We start from the raw sequence: 21,015 nt of genomic DNA, 5'->3' as shown, positions 1-21,015 counted from the left end.
TGGTCTGAGTCTATTTTTCTGCCAATACCATGCTGTTTTGATTATTGTGGCTCTATAATATAATTTGAAGTCGGGTATTGTAATGCCCCCAGCTTCGTTCTCTTTCCTTAGGATCACTTTGGCTATTCGGGGTTTTTTATAGTTCCATATAAACCTGATGATTTTTTGTTCCATTTCTTTATAAAATGACATTGGAATTTTGATGGGAATTGCATTAAATTTGTATGTGGCTTTGGGTAATATGGTCATTTTGACTATATTTATTCTTCCTATCCAAGAACAAAAAATATTTTTCCATTTCATTGTATCTTTTTTGATTTCCCTTAACAATGTGTTATAGTTTTCATTATTTAGGTCCTTTACATTCTTGGTTATGTTTATTCCTAGGTATTTTATTTTTTTTATTGCAACCGTAAAAGGGATTATTTTTTTTTTAGTTTGTTTTCTGATGTTTCATTGTTGGCATATACAAAGGCAATAGACTTCTGTATATTAATTTTGTATCCTGAGATCTTACTGTATTGGTTTATTATTTCAAATAGTCTTTTTGCTTTCTGATAGCTCTGTATCTCATTTGGTTCTTCTCTTTTGTTTTTCTGTCATTTGTTTTTGTTTGGTTGTATTTCATACTTCTTTCCTCTGTTTCTTCTTTTTTTAAGCCATGTGTTTCTGTAGTGGTTTTTTCAGGAGTGGTTACCATTAGGTAATAAAAAGGATATATATCATATTCATTGTAGTACATTATCTCATGAGTGCTTCTGCATTCCATCCTCCTGTTAATCTTTGTCCTCTCCCCTTTTTTGTTTTTGTTGTCACAGATTAATCTTGTTTTTATTGTGATCTTGTTGGAGCTTTTACTTGTAATTTTGTTTTGTTTTGTTTTGTTCTTTGTATCTGGTCGGATAACCCCCTTTAGTATTTCCTGAAGTGGGGGTTTTCTGGAGATAAATTCCCTCATCTTTTCTATATCTGTGAATGTTTTTATTTCCTCTTTGTATTTGAAGGATAGCTTTGATGGATATAGTATTCTTGGCTGTAAGTTCTTCTCTTTCAGTACTTTAAATATTGGGGTCCACTCTCTTCTGGGTTGTAGAGTTTCTGCTGAGAAATCTGATGATAGCCTCATGGGCCTTCCTTTATATATTGTATTCTTCTTTTCCCTGGCTGCCTTGAGGATCTTTTCTTTGTCATTGGTTTGTGATAATTTCATTACGATGTGCCTTGGAGTAGGTCTGTTTGGGTTAAGGTAATTTGGTGTTCTGTTTGCTTCTTGGATTTGAGGCTCTAATTTGTTCCACAGGCTTGGGAAAACCTCAGCTATTATTTGTTTGAATATGTTCTCCATTCCATTTTCTCTCTCTTCTCCTTCTGATACACCCATTATTCTTATGTTGCTCTTTCTGATGGAGTCAGACAATTCCTGTAGGGTTTTCTCATTTTTTTTTTATAAATAAATGTTTATTTTAATGGGGTGACATCAATAAATCAGGGTTTTCTCATTTTTTAAAATTTGTGAGTCTCTCTCCTCTTCTCTCTATAGTGTCTCTAGTTGCCTGTCTTCTATGTCACTAATTCTTCCTCTCTCTGTCCTGTTCTATTAGCTAAGTTTGTTACCTTGTTTTTCAGTTCATGTATTGAGTTTTTCATTTCTGTTTGATTCCTTTTTATAGTTTCAATTTCATTGGTGATGTACTCTTTTTGTTCATTGAATTTTTTTTAAGCTCACTAAATTGCTTTTCCGTGCTTTCTTGTATTTCCCTGAGTATTTTTAGGATTTAAATTTTTAATTCTCTGTCATTTAACTCCAAGGTTTCCAAGCAATTGAGATTTTTTTCTAGATATTTTTCATCATCTATCTGAGCTACATCTTTGTCTTTTGTATCCATGATATTTTATTTCTTTTTTCTTTCTTTTTCTTTTTTTTTTCTGAAGCTGGAAACAGGAGAGACAGTCAGACAGACTCCCGCATGCGCCCGACCGGGATCCACCCAGCACGCCCACCAGGGGCGACGCTCTGCCCACCAGGGGGCGATGCTCTGCCCCTCCAGGGTGTTGCTCTGCCGTGACCAGAGCCACTCTAGCGCCTGGGGCAGAGGCCAAGGAGCCATCCCCAGCACCCGGGCCATCTTTGCTCCAATGGAGCCTTGGCTGCGGGAGGAGAAGAGAGAGACAGAGAGGAAGGGTAGGGGTGGAGAAGCAAATGGGCACTTCTCCTATGTGCCCTGGCCGGGAATTGAACCCAGGTCCCCCGCACACCAGGCCGATGCTCTACAGCTGAGCCAACCGGCCAGGGCCTATTTCTTTTTTCTTAGTGGCATATGAGAGTGGTATTGTTAATAACACTAATAAGAGATAATAAAATAAAAATTGAAAAGATACAGTGAAAAAATAAAAATTCTATTATAATAAGTGGAACAAGAACTACAGAGAATGGGAAGCCAGACTGAGGGAAAATGACAGAGGTAAAAAATGAAGTAAAAAACATGCAAAATGCCACAAAGAAAAATATGAATCCAGAATAAAATAATTTGTTGATAAATGATGATATAATGAGAGAAGAAGAAAAAAAAGAGAGAGAAAAGAAGAAAAAAAAGTTAAGGGTTTTGAAATGTAACCCTCATAAAAAAAAAAAAAAACAAGAATGAAAAATGTAACAACTATGGATAATGAAATTCAAAAGGAAAAGAAAAGAACAAAGTGGAAAGAAGAAAAAATGACCAAAGTGGAAAAAAATGTAATTTTCCCCTGGTTTTAAGAGGTAGCTGCTGCTTTTTTTTTCTGGAGGGTGGCCCTGTACTACAGGTTTTGCCCCTATAGGGCTCTTGAGTAGAGATGCATTGCTATGGCAATGATGTAGGCTGGGCCTCAGTCCCCGTTGGTAGGTGGGGCTTGTTAGGGTTTGCAGGCTCCAACAATAGGAGACTCAGTTAATTTTCCAGGTGCCATTCCCTACATCTCTCCCTCCTGAGCTAGCAGCCTGGGGACTTAGCTGTGAGGTTGCCCCAGCCACTGCTTGCAGAGCAAGAGGCTCTAAGAGCAGCCAGATCCTTTCTCCAGCACCACTCAAAGCACAGTTCTGGGTAAGGCTGTGCCAACCAGAGCTGCCAGCAAAAGCAAGCAGGGCTGGGAGCCGATTGCTGATCAGGCACCTAAGGGTCCCGGGCATGTCTAGTAGGCCTCAGCACTCCCAGGGTCTAATCTCCACAGGCTTTTCTCCCTTGTGCCTTGTTTGGTAGTCTGCAGCAAGCTACATGAGCGCCCAGCCCTCACGACTTCCACAGTGCACACAGAGGTCTGCTCCCACCCACCTAGGCGCACAATGCCTGTGATCTCAGTCAGTGCTGGAAATGCAGGAATGCACTTTGTGATCTGTATGAGCTCGCGGAGGCACCCCACCTGGACAGGTCCAGACCTAGGTACCCTGGCCCTTGTGTACTCCCTGTGCTGTTGGTTGGGGAACCAGGACCACACAGAAATGCTGGCTACAGCCCACACAGAAGTCCAGCGCTGACAATCTCAGGCCTAGCCCCTCTGCCCGTGAACGCACATGCCCATGCCAGAGGCACCAGGTAGAGCCACTCGCACACCGCCTGCAATCGCGGACCCGGCAGCACACAAAGCACAAAGCTGTTCCAGTACTGGCCTCCACAGGCAACACACTCCGACAATCTCCATAGGAGCCTGCAGCCCATGCTCGCCCCGCATCCTTGATCTCAGGCCAAGCCAGCACGCTCTCTCCTCTGCTCGATCATCCACCCTATCCCAGGTTCTTCCCTTTGCCCCAGATCCTCTGTTTCTCTCAGTTCCAGACGAAAGCGGCCTTTCCTCAGATCAGTGAGGAAAGCAGAATACTCCATTCTCCATCTTATTTCCTTCAGCCACCTTTTTGCCCAGTCATACCTTTGTCTGATGTGTGTATATTTCAGATGTTCCTGAGATATTTTCTCTGTCTTTAGTTGTTGAATTTGTTGAAATTTCAGGGGGAGATATAGGGAGCACCACTCATGGTGCCATTTCTCTGACGTCCTCCACATAGACTTTTTAAAGAGAACATTGTCCCACTGGCTACAGACTCTGTTCAAAGTTGTCTATAGTGATTAAAACCTCAAGGAACTCATGGCCTGACAAAGTGGTTCTTCAGCTGCTTTAACATCAGAATCAGAGGGGAGTGTATGAACATTGCCAAGGCCCCGATTTTACCCCTGGAGTTTTGGTTCAACAGGTCTGAGGCCCGGGCATCTGCATTCTAAATAACCTCCTCCAGGAATTCTGGAGCAAGCCAGGTTTCATAACCCTGACCAGGTTGCCTGGGGTGAACAGAGGGGAACACAATTAACTCAAACAGGGCAACAGCCATTGAAATCTTCACTATGCATTCAAAAAGAAAGTCTGTATGTGTGGGGAGGGGGGCAGGAGGGGGGATTCAGAGGTTCCATAAGGGAAGAAAAGGCCTAGATGGCTTCTTGCAGGGTCAAGAGAACAAGTCAGCACAGGAAGATTGTGGGTCCCAGATTCAAGTAGGAGGTTGAGAACAAATACAGTGGGGTCCTTTCTGAAACATGAGAACAGAGCTGGTGATGTGGGTGACCATCTGTGGTTGGGAGGGGCTGGGTGCTAAGAAGAATGGTATCATACACAGGAGAAAACATGGTTTGGGATTCTAGTCCTAAATCTGCACGCACAGTAGGACTTGGGCTCTGGTCTATATACATTTGTCTCTTAGTGTCTTCATCTGTAAAGTGGGTGGTATTGGAGTCAGATGGTCTATTTCAGGGGTCAGAGAACCTTTTCTGTATAAGACCAGATAGTAAATATGTTGGGATTATAGGCCGTACTGTCTCTGTTGCAACTACTCAACTCTGCCATTGTAGCAAGAAGGCAGCCACAGAAAATACATAAATGAGTGAACTTGGCTGTGTTCCAGGAGAACTTGCTTCACAAAATCAGATGGTGGGTCATAGTTGGCCGACCGTAGATGTATTTGGTTCCTTCCTAGTCTATTGAAATAGCCAGCTGCTTGGGGGCTTAGGAAGGGTGCAGTGTACGGAACAGGGAAGATGGGAAGAAGCAGATGAAGGTGTTAGTGATTTGGTGACAAAAATTTAGCTGTTTTACAAGGATACAGATAGGAAACATATAAGCCAACAAGTAACAAAGCAATTACAAATTGTGGTCAGTGCCAAGGTGCTGGGATAGACAATCAACAGGGCTGAGGTGGGAAAGCCTCTCTGAGGAGGTGACAGAACCTCTAAGACGTGATGGAATCTGCCATACGTGAATGTGTGTATAAGAATGGACGTTCCAGGCAGCAGAGAAGACCATTACAAATCACTAAGGATTTTCATATGCTTCATATCTTATTGGTCCCCCAGGGCAGATGGGGTGGCAAGGATATGTATGAGGAAGGATCACTGTGGCAGGCTGAGTAAATGGCTCCCAGAGACATCAGGTCCTATTCCTTGGGACCTGTGACTGTTGATGGCAAAAGAAATTCTGCACATGTGATTCAGTTAAGGTTCTTGAGAAGGGAATATTATCCTGGAGTAGCCAGATGGGCCCTGAATATTATCACAAGAGTCTTTCTAAGAGAGAAACAGGGTGATTTGACATCGATGACATTGAAGCAAGATGCTCTGCTGCTGGTTTTGAAGATGGAAGAAGGGGCCACAAGCCAAGGAAAGCAGCTCCAGAAGCTGGGACAGGCAAGGAAATGGAATCTTTTCTCACAGCATCCAGAAGAAAACAGCCCTGATGACACCTTGAGTTTGGACCACTGAAACTGATTCTGGACTCCTGACCTCCAGAACTGTAAGAGAATAAATGCATGTGGTTTTAACCCACCAAGTTGGTGGCAGTTCATCACAGCCACGACAGGAAACTAATGGGATCATGAAGCCATGGTACTGATACGGTCATTGAGGGTGAGGCTGGAGACATGGTGGTAAAGATCATGGACCTTTTGGGTGATGGGCACATGACACAATCAACAGTTCAAATGCTATAGAAACGTTTACCTGAAACTTATGTACTTTTATTGATCAATGTCACCAGATTAAATTTAATTTCCTAAATACAATGAAAAAAACAACAACAACATCATGGACCAAGTATTAGAGCTGACAGTGAGGGCATCCACAGGGCTCTGGAATTCATCTCAGACAGCTAAAGTGCCTCATTCCTGAGGTCAGAGATAGTACCTGTTGATAAGGGCTGAACTGGATCCCCCAGATATGCATGTTGAAGCCCTAACACCCAGTACCTCAGAATGTAACTGTATTAAAATGAAACTATTAGGGTGGGACCTAATTCAGTGTGACTGGTGTCCTTATAAGAAGAGGAGACTAGAACAGAGAGGGATATGAGGTATGCGTGTGCAGATGGCACCCATGTGAGAGCGGGGGCAAGAGGGTGACCGTCTGCAAGTCAAGGAGAGGGGCCTCAGGAAAAAACAAACTGCTGACATCTTGAACGTGGACTTCTAGCCTCCAGTGCTGTGAGAAATATCTTTTACAACAAAATGGTTGGATCTTGATAACATAATACGGAGTGAAATAAGTAAATCAGAAAAAACTAAGAACTGCATGATTCCATACATAGGTGGGACATAAAAACAAGACTAAGAGACATGGACAAGAGTGTGGTGGTTATGGGGGGGGGAGGGGGAGGGGGGGGACACAAAGAAAACTAGATAGAAGGTGACGGAGGACAATCTGACTTTGGGTGGTGGGAATGCAACATAATTAAATGACAAGATAACCTGGACATGTTTTCTTTGAACATATGTACCCTGATTTATTGATGTCACCCCATTAAAATTAATAAAAATTAAAAAAAAAAAGAGATCTAGTCTGTGTTAATTTGTTATGGAAACCCTGAGACTCATATGCCTGTGGTTTGACTCAAGGCCTGCCCTGCCCTTGAGGTTTTAGTCTGTGGTGGAAAAGCTCCTGTTGGAAGCTCAAACTTTTTAGAGAGCTGATGGTTTTTGATCCCCTTCCTTTCATCTAGTGACAATAGTGGATGGATTCAAACCCGTCTGGAGGCCATGCAGTACAGAGATTAGGAGCTCTTGTTTGAGAGAGACAGACCAAGATTTGGATTCCGGCTCCACCTGCTTCTAGCTGTGTGAAGTTGAATAAGGGATTTCAGTTGCTATGCTTCAGTTCTCTCCTCGGGAAAATGGGGTAATAACAGTGCCTATTTCAAAGGGTGTGGTTGGCTGAATGATGGTCCCTGAATCCTAATCCCTAGAACCTATGCATGTTACCTTATTTGGCAAAACAGACTTCACACATGTGATAAAGTAAAGGAGTCTGAGAAAAGAAGACTATTTTGAATTATTCAAGTGGGTCCTAAATGCAATCACAAGGGTCCTTGGAAGAGGAAGGCTTCAAGATCAAAGGAAGGAGCCGGAGGTGTGACGACAGATCAACAGTTCAACTAATGCAAGAAAAGGGGTCCTCAGCCAAGGGGTGCAGGCAGCCTCCAGGGCAAGGAGACAGATTCTCCCCTGGAGCCTCCAGAAGAAACCAACCCTGCCCACGCCTAACTTTAGCCCAGTGGGGCTGATGTTTTACTTCTGAGTCCCAGAACTGGAAGATAATAAACGTGTTGTGTTTAGCCTCCATGTGTGCAGCGAGTTTGTTTACAGCAGTTACACAGGAAACTAATGCAGAGAGTGATTGCAAAAATCAAATAGGATAACATACATAACCTGGCACCCGGTACCAAGAACGTGCTCAGTGAGTGGCAGCTGTTATCATCATCCTCACCAGCGCTGTCCTCAGCATCACCCTACTTTCTCTCTGCCAGATGCACAAAAGGCTTTGCTACACAGAGTGACGCTCCGGTCATTGCTTTTCAAATCAAAGCAAACTTCTGCATGGTGTGGCGAACACAATACAATATACAGATGATATATTATAGAATTGTACACCTGAAACCTATAATTTTATTAACTGATGTTATCCTGATAAATTCAATAAAAAAAGAAAAAGAAATAAGTAAAATTGGTTAAAAAAAAAAAAAAAAGCAAACCCCTGCAGTTGCTATGCCTTTACTTTATAAATTGTGTGGCCCTGACTTTTCATCTTTGTTATTTGTGGAGTCCTTCTGAAGCTGGAGAGAAATTTAGATGTTTTACTGTGGCTTAGAAAGCTCATAATTCCAGAGATACAGGGAGTGAAGGGCAAGCAGCAAAATTGATAGGAGACCATCTCCAGTGCTGGTTTCTATAGCAATGCTCACTGTAATCTCATTGTACTTGTGGGCACCAGAGCTAGGAAGATGGCAGAGGTCAGAGGTGGCATCGCTGGTTACTATAGTGACAGCCCCACTGTGCCAAGTGTGGTCAGGTTGCCCCCAAGGGTAGTTCCTGCAATAGCCAGGAATCAGAGGAGCCAAGGGGTGTGTTCTCGGTCGGTGCTTCTGGAACCTGAACGTACATATGAACTGCCTGGGATCTTGTTAAAATGCAGATTCTCATTCAGTAGGTGTGGGGCAGGGCCTGAGATTTTGCACTTCTAACAAGCTGCCAGGCAATGATGCAGCTGCCAGTCTACGGACCACATTTTGAGTAGCCAGGCTGGGCTAAGTATTACGACTCAGGCCAGAAACCAGGGAAGCTGAATTCTATTGTCATGTTTAAGGGAAAGAAAGTGAGGCTAGAAATGAGAGAGCTGCAAGAGGGCTAGGGAGGCAATGGAATGGAAGAAGGAGTCTGTTTGGACGTGGACCTCCTGATTAAAGGGGCAGGGTGTCAGGTTGGCTGAGCCCGGTTCACAGCTTGCACCAAGCTGCCAGGGAGGTGGGGACAGCAAGTGTCTGGGGGTTTCAGCCTTTATCATGGGAGGTGGGTTATGCCTCCCACCTGGATTCTCCTTTAGTCTTTCAACAGTCTTATGAAAAAGGATCTTTCAGTCTTGAGGAGTTCTTTCAGAACGAAGCACTCATCCCATTGTCTGATAGGTATTTTGTATTTATGACAGAGTTTCACATCATCCTGGGAATGTAAATGCTTAAAAAAATCTTGTATTTTTTGTATGGTTAATTTTATGCGTCAACTTGGGTAGGCCATAGTATCCAGAGATATGGTTGAATAGCAGTCTGGAAGTTGCTGTGAAGGTATTTTTTTTAAGATGAGATTAACATTTGAATAGTGGACTTGGAGTAAAACAGATTATCCTCCATGAGGTGGATGGGCCTGATCCAGTCAGTTGGAAGCAAGCCTGAAGAGCAAAAAGTCTGACTTTTGAAGAACAGGGAGTTCTATCAGCAAACATCCTTCAGATTTGAGCTGCAGTCACATACACACCTGACTGGTTTTGTTTATCTGGAGAACCTTGACTAATTCATCCTGCAGCCAGTGCCGTGGGACCCAGCTGTTTGATGCATCCTCCTCTTTGTACACTGACTCCACCCCTTCATCAGCGTACTCATCAGTCAGAACAGGGAGGAAGCTTGGGGCTGGATCACACGGAGGACCACTCCTAACATCCCAAGTATGCAGACATACCACCTGGGACAGAGCATTGTGAGCACGGTCAGTGCTTTTAGAAAAGAGGAAGCCAATTCGTACCAAAAAGACCAGTCCCTTGCAGTGTCAAAGTCAGCCCCATTAATGCTGAGTATGTAAATTCCCTGCAAGTATTAAGGGGTCCTGAGTGAGGTGATGATTTCTGCTAATAGTGCCATCAGGTGCATGTGACTGACCAGGGCACCTTCTTTGGCTTTCCCATCACACACCCTGGAGAAGATGACTTAGAGGGCTGGAGGGTTGCAAATGGAGTCTGAGGTACAGGCAGGTTCAGGTGTGGCAATAATGAGACACGAATAACAACAGTCTCCTCCCTGTCGACAAACAGCTGTCATCACATCTCCAACTCCCTCCTTTGACCTTCTTGCCCTCCCCCTCCCTGGGGACATGCCTCTGTCATTTACCTCCTGTAGTCCCATACTTCCACCTCCACTGCACTTTCCCGTCAGCATCTAAGCATTCAACATGCTCTGTCTCTCATGATTTTAATACCAGAGGAGCAAAGTGATGGACTGTAAGAATCCAGCCCTCCCAGAGTTTCAGTCTAGGTACTCCATCTAGTTCTCCATCTTTGGGGGGCTGAGGGCTCAAAATCACCTGGGGAACAAGTTAAAATGCATATTCCTGGGTTCCTGCCTATTTTCTGGATAAATTTGTTTCCTGTGACTCCTGTAACGAGCTACTCCAAATGTGGCGGTGGCTTAAAACCACAGAAATTGGAAATCTCACAGTGCTGGAGGCCAGAAGCTCACAATCAAGGAGCCAGCAGGGCTGTGCCCCTCTACAGGATCCTGAGAGAGCCAATTTGCCTCTTTTAGCTTTGGTGGTTGCTAGCATTCCCTGGCTTGTGGCCACATCACTCCAGTCTCTGCCTCTGTGCTCATATCATCTCTTCCCCTTCTCTGTGTGTCACATCTCCCTCTCTTTTAAGGACACTTGTGATTGGATTTAGGGCCCACCCAGATAATCCAGGGTAGTCTCTCCACATCAAGACCCTTAACTGAATCACATCTCTGAAGATCCCTTTTCTTTATAAAATAACATTTATAGGTTGCAGAGACCAGGACCTGGGGACTTTAGGGGCCATTATGCAGCCTACTACACTTGCTATCTGCATGTAGTCCATGCTCTGCAGGTTTTGCAATGCCTACCGAAGGCTGGGACTGTCAAGTCTAGAGCACACTGCCTCTGAGCTGCAGGGTGATCGGCAGGCCTGAAGTCCTTGCTCACACACAACGCAGGAATCGGCAGACTAGCCTGCACCTCTCCTCTCAGCGCTGCTGGCTGCACCACAGCTGAGCCTGGCTTGGGGTGCAGAGGCCTCTGTGGTGGGAACTGGATCTCCAGTGGGTAGAATGATGATGATGCCCAGGATATAAATGGCCCTGGGAGGGGAGCTGTGGCTTCAGAAGTGGGGAAGCCACAGGTTTTGTTTGAATCTGCCGCAGAACCTTCCATGCAGCCTTGGGCACAAGAGATAAACATACGGGAGGTGGCAGAGGCTGCACAGCTTTATATGCTGGGGCAGCGGTTCGAGAAGCCTCAAAAGGCAGGGCCTGACCTGGTCAAATCCAACAGGCAACGGTCATGGGCTCCCAGGGATCATATGGGTCTGCCCCTGCCTCCGAAAGGATTATCATAAAAATCTGCAAAAGGCAGCAGATGGCCTAATAAAGAAAACACTGTGTGCCTTCGAATCTGGTGCTGGTGTGGGGGAAACGGCGTGCACCCTGAAGACAGAGGGCGCTACACTAGAGCCCAGGCTCTGTCACTTGCTAGCTGCGAAACTTGCGCAAGTAGTTGAACTTCTCTGTGTTTCAGTTCCCTCCTATGTAAAACGGAGACACTGTCAGGCCTGATGGGGTTGTTGTAAAGATGAAGCAAGAGAATCTCTGTAAGGTGCTTAGCACATAGTAAATGCTCAACAAAATTAGCTATTATTGAGGACTCACTACTTACTAGGCATGATTCTAAATACTTTCTTTCATTGGCTCGTTTGACAAGGACAAAACCCATAAAGTAAGTTTTGTTATTATCTTCATCCTATGGATAACAAAACAGGCACAGAAAGGTTATGTAACTTGACTAAGGGTACACAGTTATAGGCAGCAGTACTAGGAACATGTAAACACTAGGACCCAGCCAGAACTAGTCACCGTGCATCCTATCATTTCTAGGTGGAGGCTAGTGCATGTGCAAAGGCCTGGGGGCAAGTTGGGAAGAGTGCTTTAGAAGCATTCAGCTTGGTGTGGCTGGGGCATGAGATGGAGGAGAGAGCAATGGAGGGAAGGACAGGTAGAAGGTACCACTGGAGAGACAAGGGAAGAATCATATTGGGCCTTGTAACTTCTGGAATAAAATTGTAAATTCCTAATACTTTAATTTTTCCTTAGAATTGCAGTTGAAAAACACAAACTCAGTAAAGCATTGGAAAAGAAACATCAAGAATGGACTGACACAAATACCTCTGAGAATATAAAACAATGGGTTTGCCATAACCGTTTGTTTAGAAAGTTAACAGGGAATATTTTTATACTTGGCAGAGACTTCTGGGTGTCCCTCTTTAAGTGTTACCCTCTTCTGCCTTCATAAGAAGACCCTACAACCTTTATTTGAGCTAATGAACTCCTAGAATACATTTTTTTAGTCTCCTTTACATCAGTTCTTGTGGTGATATAAACAGAAGTTTCTTGTTAGACTTCTAGGAAGGTCCCTCTAAGGAGGTGACGCAACTAACCTGGTTTTCTTCTATTCTGCTGGCAAGGATGTAGATGCAATGGCTAGTGCTCAAGCACCCAAATTGCACCATGAGGTGGAAGCCATGTGTTATGATGGCACAGCAAAAAGATACAAGAACTTGAATTTATTTATTTATTTATTATTTTATTTATTTATTATTATTATTTTGTATTTTTCTGAAGCTGGAAACGGGGAGAGACAGTCAGACAGACTCCTGCATGTGCCCGACCGGGATTCACCCGGCACGCCCACCAGGGGCGATGCTCTGCCCATCAGGGGGCGATGCTCTGCCCCTCCGGGGCGTCGCTCTGCTGCGACCAGAGCCACTCTAGCGCTGGGGCAGAGGCCAAGGAGCCATCCCCAGCGCCTGGGCCATCTTTGCTCCAATGGAGCCTTGGCTGTGGGAGGGGAAGAGAGAGACAGAGAGGAAGGGGGGGGTGGAGAAGCAAATGGGCGCTTCTCCTATGTGCCCTGGCTGGGAATCGAACCCGGGTCCCCCGCACACCAGGCCGACGCTCTATCACTGAGCCAACCAGCCAAGGCTGAATTTATTTTTTTAATTATTATTTTTAAAATGGACTTTATTGGGGTGATATTGATTGATAATATGACATAGGTGTCAGGTGTACCACACTATAATACATCACCTGTACCCTACACCACGAGGAGGGCCTGGATTTCTGATGGCTGCTTAAGTGTACCTTTGCTCTGGATTCTTACTCCCAGACTCCGTGTACATAAGAAATAAACTTCTATCTTGTTTAAACACTTGCTCTTTGGGTTTTCTGTCAACTCATAGCCAAATCTAATTCTAAGTGACACTCATACTAGTTTCCATGAGGTTTAAGTTAAATCTCTCTTTTCCCTTTATTGTGTTACGAAAACTCATGAATTTGAGTTTCTTTCTGTTTAACAACAACAGCAACCAAAAACCTGTGCTCGCTTTGGCAGCACATATACTAAAATTGGAACGGTACAGAGAATATTAGCATGGTCCCTGCACAAGGATGACATGAAAATTTGTGAAGTGTTCTATATTAAAAAAAAAAAATTGACAAAAAGCTTTCTTTTTCAATTAGCAATAATTGCACCTTGGATAAACCTCAATAACTACAAAAAAACCTTCCCTTTTAATAGTTATTTTCTAAAAACTCTGAACTTAAAACCCTGAGAATATATTCGTTCCCATAAAACTACATTTAATAAAATATATATTTCAAAAAATTTTTTTTATTTCTCTTTGTAAACTATGTCATAGGAAGTTGAGTTTGTTCATCAGGCTCGTGAAAACTTACTGACAGCAGTTTTGAGCTCATCATAATGAACCCAACCAATAAAAATAACAATACAAGCTCTGGCCAGATAGCTCAGTTAGTTAGAGCATCATCATCCTGACACATCAAGGTTGCAGGTTTGATCCCCAGTCAGGGCACATACAAGAATCAACCAGTGAATGCAGAAATAAGTGGAGCAACAAATGAGCTTTCTCTCTTTCACTCTCTCTCTCTAAATCAATTTTTAAAAGTTTTTAAAAATAGCAATACAGATGCTTTTGGACTTAGAAACATATCTCAAAATCTTTGCTTGCAAAAGTTCTCTTGAAAAGAAATACTTTAAATTTAAAATTAATGGATCAATTTTATTTTATTTTAACTATTTTACCCTAGATTTACTGAGATATAATTCACATATAAAATTGTGTAAGTGTAAGGTGTACAGATTGATGATCTGATACGCTTATAATATTGCGAAATGATTACCACAGTGGGACTGCTTAACACCTCCATCACCTCACATAATTAGCACTTCCTTGTTGTTTGTGGGGAGAACATTTAAGATCTCCTCTCTTAGCAACTTCCAAGTAGGTAATACAGTATGGTTAACTGTAGTCTCCACGCTGTCCGTTAGATCTCCAGAATGGATTCATCTGATAGCTGGAATTACACACCTTGACAGAAGGGCTTGAGAATCTAGCTCCCATGTCCCCCACCTGACCGCCCCTGGGAACCACTGTTCTACTCTCTGTTTCTAGGAGTTCAGCTTTTTTAGATTCCACATATAAGAGAGATCATACAGTGCTTGCCTTTCTCTGTCTGACTTATTTCACTTAGCACAATGCCCTCGAAATCATTCATATTGTTGCACATGGCAGAATTTCCTTCTTTCTCACGTTGAACAACATTCCATGAACAGATCAGTTTTAAAACACCATGCAAAATCTCTTCCTTCCATACAAATAGAGGGCATAAAAAGGAGAGGCTGAGCATGCTCTAAAACTTCCCTGTGCTGTCCCTGATATCTTTGCCACCGGGCTGTGGCTCTTGAGATAATGATATTCTAGTTCTCTTATAATCAACCTTTTAAATTGACATTACCCAGCATTTGGCAGTATGACAGTATGGATTCAACTCATACTCTAGCCCTGATTAATCAGAACTCCACTTATCAAAACACAGACTTAAGCCAGCAGCTTCCTCGGGCCTCTTGGGCCACCATAGACTGACTCATGCTCTGAGTCAGAAGCAGTTTTGTAGCAGGCTGTGCTACTAACTAGCTGTGGGCTGTATATCCTTGAGGCTCTGTGGGACTCAAGTGTACTCACCAGTAAAATAAATAACAAAAATACTGATATAAGAAAGTTTGGGGGGGGGGGAGCCACAAAGGCAGCCATCAAGAGAGCTTTCCGTTATGATGGAAACGTTCTATATCTACACCGCCAATAGCCACAAGCCACTTATGGCTACTGAGCCCTTAGAATGTGGGTAATGGAACTTGAGTTTCCAAAGTTCTAATTCAGTTTTAACTCATTTAGCTGCAAATAGCCACATGTGGTTAGCAGCTGCTTTACTGCATAGTGTATTTCTAAAAGATGTTCTTCAGGTCAGTATAACTTCAGACAAGAATCCTGGTAGAAGGAGGGTGAAAGGAGGGCTGTAGTAGCTTTTAGATTATTTGAATTATTTTACCTAGTTTTTCCATTTCATGACTGCATCATCATCCTAATGTCCAAGATATCATAGCATCCACTATTTGAGTGCTTACAATGTTCCAGGCTCTGTGCAAAAGCTTTATATTAAATAATATATTCATTTAATGATTTTAAAAATTCTGGCAAAGTAATAATTGTCCCCATTTTACAGATGAGCAAACTGAGGCTTAGCAAGATTCAATAACTTATATAGGATACTACAGCTGTTGGGACAGAGCTGGAGTTTGATATCGAGTCTGTCAGAATCCAAAGTTCACATGCTTAGTCATTATTATATCACCTCTCTGATGACCAGTATGGCATTGAGTGAGTCCCTGAACATTGAGAAGCTTCAGTCCTTCCTCTATGAAATGAGGAGGCTGGGCTACACAAACTCTAAGGGAAGTTTCAGTTAGAAAAGATGATGATTTCTATATCCCTTCCCCTCCTTCTGGGGGGGGGGGCACATTTATTTAATGAATGCTATTGTACAGATGTGACCAGGGGATGCAAAAACACCCTGACCGCTCTGAACACAATTCAATGGTTTTCCTAGACATAACCCTAGACTTGGTTATAGACTATTTTTAAAAGTTTCAGATCATCGAGAACATCTAAGAATATCAGCCCTGGACTGAAATTGCTAAAGTCAGAAAAGACCCTCTTGTGAACACTTTTTGGGTAAAGATTATGTGTTTTGTGTGTGTGTGTGTGTAAATTAGATATAGAGCTTTATAATGTATGTTTCCCTTTTTGCCTTGGAGGCCAGGTGAGTCAATGTTGTGCTCAGTTGCCAGAACAAACCTAAGGTGAGATTTTCTGGCCCAGTGGTCTTCCTTAGTGTTAGTGCATGTTATTTGCATTGTCATTCTTGCTTTTTGGTTCTGTTATATCTCACTCATACTGAGAAACTAGCTCAAATCCATTTCAGAATTAGACTGGATATAAATGACAAATAGATAAACACCTCGTGTCTCAGACTACACCAAAGCCCCAGGACTAACTGGGATAATAAAGTTAAAAAACATGTCATCATGTAGATTGGAAGGAGTGTCCTTGTAAATATGGGAATTTCCCAGTAAAAAGAAAAAAAGAACACAGAGAATGGAAGGAAGAAAAGAGAAGTCCCCAGAGAGCCTTACAAATCAAGGAAAAGACTGGAGTGGGAGGGGGAAGCGGTCTGTTGCCTACGCAAGACAGCCATTTGGCCATTTAGTGGATTGATGGGATCTTCACATGTGTGAGAAGAAAACATGTGTATAATTTACTTCTTGGACAAAATGTTACCAGTTTTAGATTTTGCTAAATGTGCAAGTGAAAGATGATGGCAACCATAAAGAAAGCTTGTGATTTTAATATAAGCAGAACAGAAGGGCTATTTCTTTTTTTTTCTTTTTCTTTCTTTCTTTCTTTTTTTTTTTTTTACACAGAGACAGAGAGAGGGATAGATAAGGACAGAAATGAAGAGAGATGAGAAGCATCAATCATCAGTTTCTCGTTGCGACACCTTAGTTGTTCATTGATTGCTTTCTCATATGTGACTTGACGGGGGTGGGGTGAGGGGGTGGGGAGGGCTACAGCAGACTGAGTAACCCCTTGCTCGAGCCAATGACCTTGGGTCCAAGCTGGTGAGCTTTGCTCAAACCAGATGAGCCCATGCTCAAGCTGACAACCTGGGGGTCTCGAACCTGGGTCCTTCCTCATCCCAGTCCAACGCTCTATTCACTATGCTACCGCCTGGTCAGGCCAGAAGGGTATTTCTTAAACTAGCCTTTGGCACTATCTAGGAAAGGACCTCTTTCCAGGTCAGTACTCCAGGGCAACCAGCTCCATCTACATATGCAGTACATTCAGGGCTGATTATCTGGTGAGAGGGAAAGGGGACAGGGTGTGTCCCTTACCAACCTGCCACAACCTGTCCAATCTTCTCAGCAGGGTTCTTGCAGCCTCTCTCTCCAAATCAGCTTGTGAAGGGGTTGAGTTCTGGGGCCAGCCCCAGGGTAGGCAGAGGAATTACCACCCAGAGAACTAAAATTAACCAATTTATCAATTTAAATATCAGATTACAAAAAAACATAACTACGAAGGCAAATTTGCTAACAAAAACCTCCTCTTGCCAGGGTCCTGTCCATTTCCCATAATTCCCCCAGCCACAACAGTAGCAATAACACACACTGCCTGAAGGGGGAGCTCCCACACACATACTCAGTGCCCAGGCTGGGTTGTGGTGGCTTTGCCCATCGTTTCTTAGCCCTGTTCTCATTTTGCTTCTAGCTGTCCAGCCTCTCAGCCTTGTCCAGCTGTACTCCTCTCTGCTCAGCCCTGGGATGTGTCCAAGTTGAAGCTTTGCTTTACTCCAATATAAGTAAACTCACTGGTCTCACATCTTCCACCTTTTCGGGTACATCCCCCTCTTGTATCCTCCAAGGATTACAGACCTTCTTTCCCAGGCATGGACTCTGAAAGTAGCCCCTGCATTGAGCTTGACCCAGTGCTACCAGCAGGCTCATGCAATGGGCCAAACACAAATCACTTTCCTCTCCTGGAATAGCCAGGCTCAAGCCAAAGCCAAGTACATATTATACTATCACAATGCTTGAGTGTTGACTTCACCAACCAAATGCAAGAATGGGGAACCCATGAACTTATCAACCATGTTTTATTCATCTTAGGTGACACCCTTCTATGATACCCAGGACAGGGGGTTTCACAGGGGTAGGTGCTATATAAATGCTTGTCAAGTTACATTGATAGCTATTTCCAAGAGTGCAGGCTCTGGAGTCAGATGGCTGTAGGTTTGAATCCTGGTACTGCCAGTTACATGGCTCAGTGGCCAAATCTCATCACGTCACATGGCCAATGAGCTCAAGGTTCCAATCTGGAAATGGGTAATATGTGACCTGCTTGGCCCTAACCAAAATACGGTTAGTTATGTGTTCCCTCTACCTCCATAGCATTTTGTACAGAATGCCACAGTACCATTCATATATTAGTGTTATAATGGATGCCTTCACCTCCACCCTAACAACACTGTGGGGACACTACTTATTTGTCTTTCTATCTCCCAAACTTGCACACAGTAGCATCTGCCACAACTCAAGATGACATTTTATTTTAATATTATTTTTAAAATAGAATTTAAGATGACATTTTTTATTAGTATCCTGAGTTGTTCTGTCTCCTCCACTACATTGTCAGCTTCAGGAGGACAGGGACTTCTCCTGTGCTGGGCTATGTCCCCAACCCTTAGTATAGTATCTGGCACTCCATAGGTCCTCCATTGACAGTCTTCGAGTGAATGAGGAAATGTCAAGTACAGCATGGTGACTATAGTTAATAACAGGGTCCTTATATTTGAAAGTGGCTAAGAGAGTAGATCTTAAAAGTTCTCATCATAAGAAAAAACATTTTTGTAACTACGTGTGGCGATGGATGTCAACTAGACTTATTGTGGTGGTCATTTTGCAAAGTATACAAATAATAGAATTATTATCTCACATGCCTGAAACTAATATTATATGTCAGCTATATCTCAAAAAGTAAATAAAATAAAACAGTTTTCAAGTTTCTGACAAAAAGGTTCATCGGTTGAATGAATATTTATTTGTTAAGTGAATCAATGAATGTGTGATTGAATCTTGTGAATTTGCCTAGCTTAAATTCTGGTGGGCTCCTATTTTAATCAAGGCAATGGTTCACTGCAAGGACTTTATAAAGACTAAGTAAGAGGATAAAAATAGCTAAATGTGGTATATTCCAGTTGTATGAAGGGTAGCAGTTCCACATAATTAAGATTCAATGAGAACCAGGCTTGAGTTGAAAGTCACATCCAGGACCCTGGCCACGGCCCAGAATAAATCCCCGTGACCCTCCAAAGACTTCAGACTCTGGGAAAGTCAGAAATGAAACAGAAACTCTGGGCAGCCACTAAGGCCTCGTTCCTCTAAAATTAAAATGTCCTCTGTACCTACTGACCACAATGAAACTGCTGCAAGTGGGAGGGGCTGACAAAGTATCACTGGCCAGAGGCTTTTGGAACCTACAATGCTGTCCAGGTTCAGAACAGGCAGACTCACATACTGACAGGTTTTAATATTGCTAATGGGACTGTTTATAGTGCTTTTCCATTTGGAGGTTGTAAGGGCAGACTTGGGATATTGCAAGGTTCAAAAATTATATGCAGTATATATTGAGACCCAGTTCTGTTCAGCTCAGTAAAACCCAATTCAATTCAACTCGATTTAACAAACATTTACTGAGCTTCTCATCACAGATAGACTAGAAATCAAACTCATCCACAAGCCCCAGAGCCTCTGCAAGATCCGACCCTGCCCACCTTGGACTTCATCTCCTTCACCTAACATACTCATTCATTCTGTTCCAGCCTCACTGGCCTCCTTGCCTCCTTGCATAGAATATAATAAAGAATATTCCTGTCCCAGTGCCTTTGCACCTACTATGCTCTTTGCCTGCTAAGATCTTTCTTCAGATATCCACATGGCTTCCTGCCTCATTTCCTCAAATGCTTCCTCCTTAGAGAAACCGTCCCTGACCACCTTAGCTAAAATAGCATCTCTTACCTGGTTTGAGTACCCAGTTTTATTTCTCTTTATGTCATTTATCTTTGCTCGATAGCTTATTTTTTATGCATTTGTCCTTATCTGTTTCCCCTAGTAGAATGTAAGCTCCATGAAGACAGATATGTTGCCTGGCATATGGTAGAGGTTCTATAAGTATTTGTTAAATGGATGAATGAAGAAATGAGTATCATCTATATACTAGCTTCTACAATTGGTAAAATTGCTACAGTCCCAGCCCTCAATGAACTCATGGTCTAATGTGAAAAACAGGAGAAAAGCTATTTGAAAAGCTTCATTGTAAAGGAATGCACAAATCTCATGAGAGAATGAATCAAAATTAGCTGAAGTTGAAGGGAGTGAGAGTGTGTTGGGAAACACTGCCCTAAGTCGGAAGGGGGAGAGGGAAGGGGTCAGAAGAGTCCAGGCAGAGGAGCTCAGATAATGAAATGCAGAACAAGTTCAGGGAACTCTGTGTAGAGTAGCTGAAGGGAGACACCCTGGCAGATGAACTTGAGAGATAATAAACGCATAAACAGGGAGGACCATTAGAGAACAGGCCGATCACTCAGCTTGTTCACTGTTCATTGTTTATCTTCTTGGAGCAAGGGTCTGTGTTGAGTTTCATGGAGGACACAAGGATCTAAAACCGGGATATAGAATTCTATCTAACAAGAGAATTTAGTGTGCCATATATATCCAATTTCCCAGGGCAGCGTCTATTGCAATAAGTCTGTTGTCCTTAATTATCCTCACATACATGTGAGGAACTTATAGGAAGTATTGTGACAAAGACTGCCCAAGGGTTCACTCGCTCCAGCCTTGGAGTTTGAACTTCTTAAGGAGAACAGTAGCCTGGGACAAATATCCACCTTCCTGAGCCAGCACGTTCCGCCTAAATGGCTGGGCAAGCCCGAACCTGACCGGCTGAGTCTCAACAGACCTACACATCAATCTGAAAGAACGGAGGACACTTTCATGGGCAGTGCTTCTGATATCTGGGCAAAACATGAACACAGAACAACAACTTCAAACCCAGAGTTATGAACAAACATGGCCACCAAGCAAACACACAAACAAACAAATGACTTCTGGAATTGGGGAGACTTCCTCATCCCATACGTGTGGCCAAGTGCACATGCAGTGAGCTTCGTACAGGGTACGAGCTCAAAACTAGCTTTCTGACGGTGCCTAAC

The 21,015-nt window shown here is 43.1% G+C and overlaps 1 protein-coding gene and 1 non-coding gene across 3 annotated transcripts in view; one reads left to right on the top strand and one right to left on the bottom strand.

Annotated features, from left to right (window-relative positions):
- Window positions 1–21,015, bottom strand: part of ABTB3 (ankyrin repeat and BTB domain containing 3) — a 297,599-nt gene that overhangs the window by 73,161 nt on the left and 203,423 nt on the right. The gene's annotated exons all lie outside the window — the stretch shown is intronic.
- LOC136390228 (U6 spliceosomal RNA) lies at window positions 13,210–13,316 on the top strand. Its single transcript, XR_010748660.1, has one exon. It is a non-coding gene; the product is annotated as a U6 spliceosomal RNA (small nuclear RNA).

This window comes from Saccopteryx leptura, chromosome 1 (assembly GCF_036850995.1).
Source record: "Saccopteryx leptura isolate mSacLep1 chromosome 1, mSacLep1_pri_phased_curated, whole genome shotgun sequence".
NCBI classification, from domain to species: Eukaryota; Metazoa; Chordata; class Mammalia; order Chiroptera; family Emballonuridae; genus Saccopteryx; species Saccopteryx leptura.
Note: the sequence above shows the minus strand (reverse complement) of the source record. Positions and strands in the feature narration are given on the sequence as shown.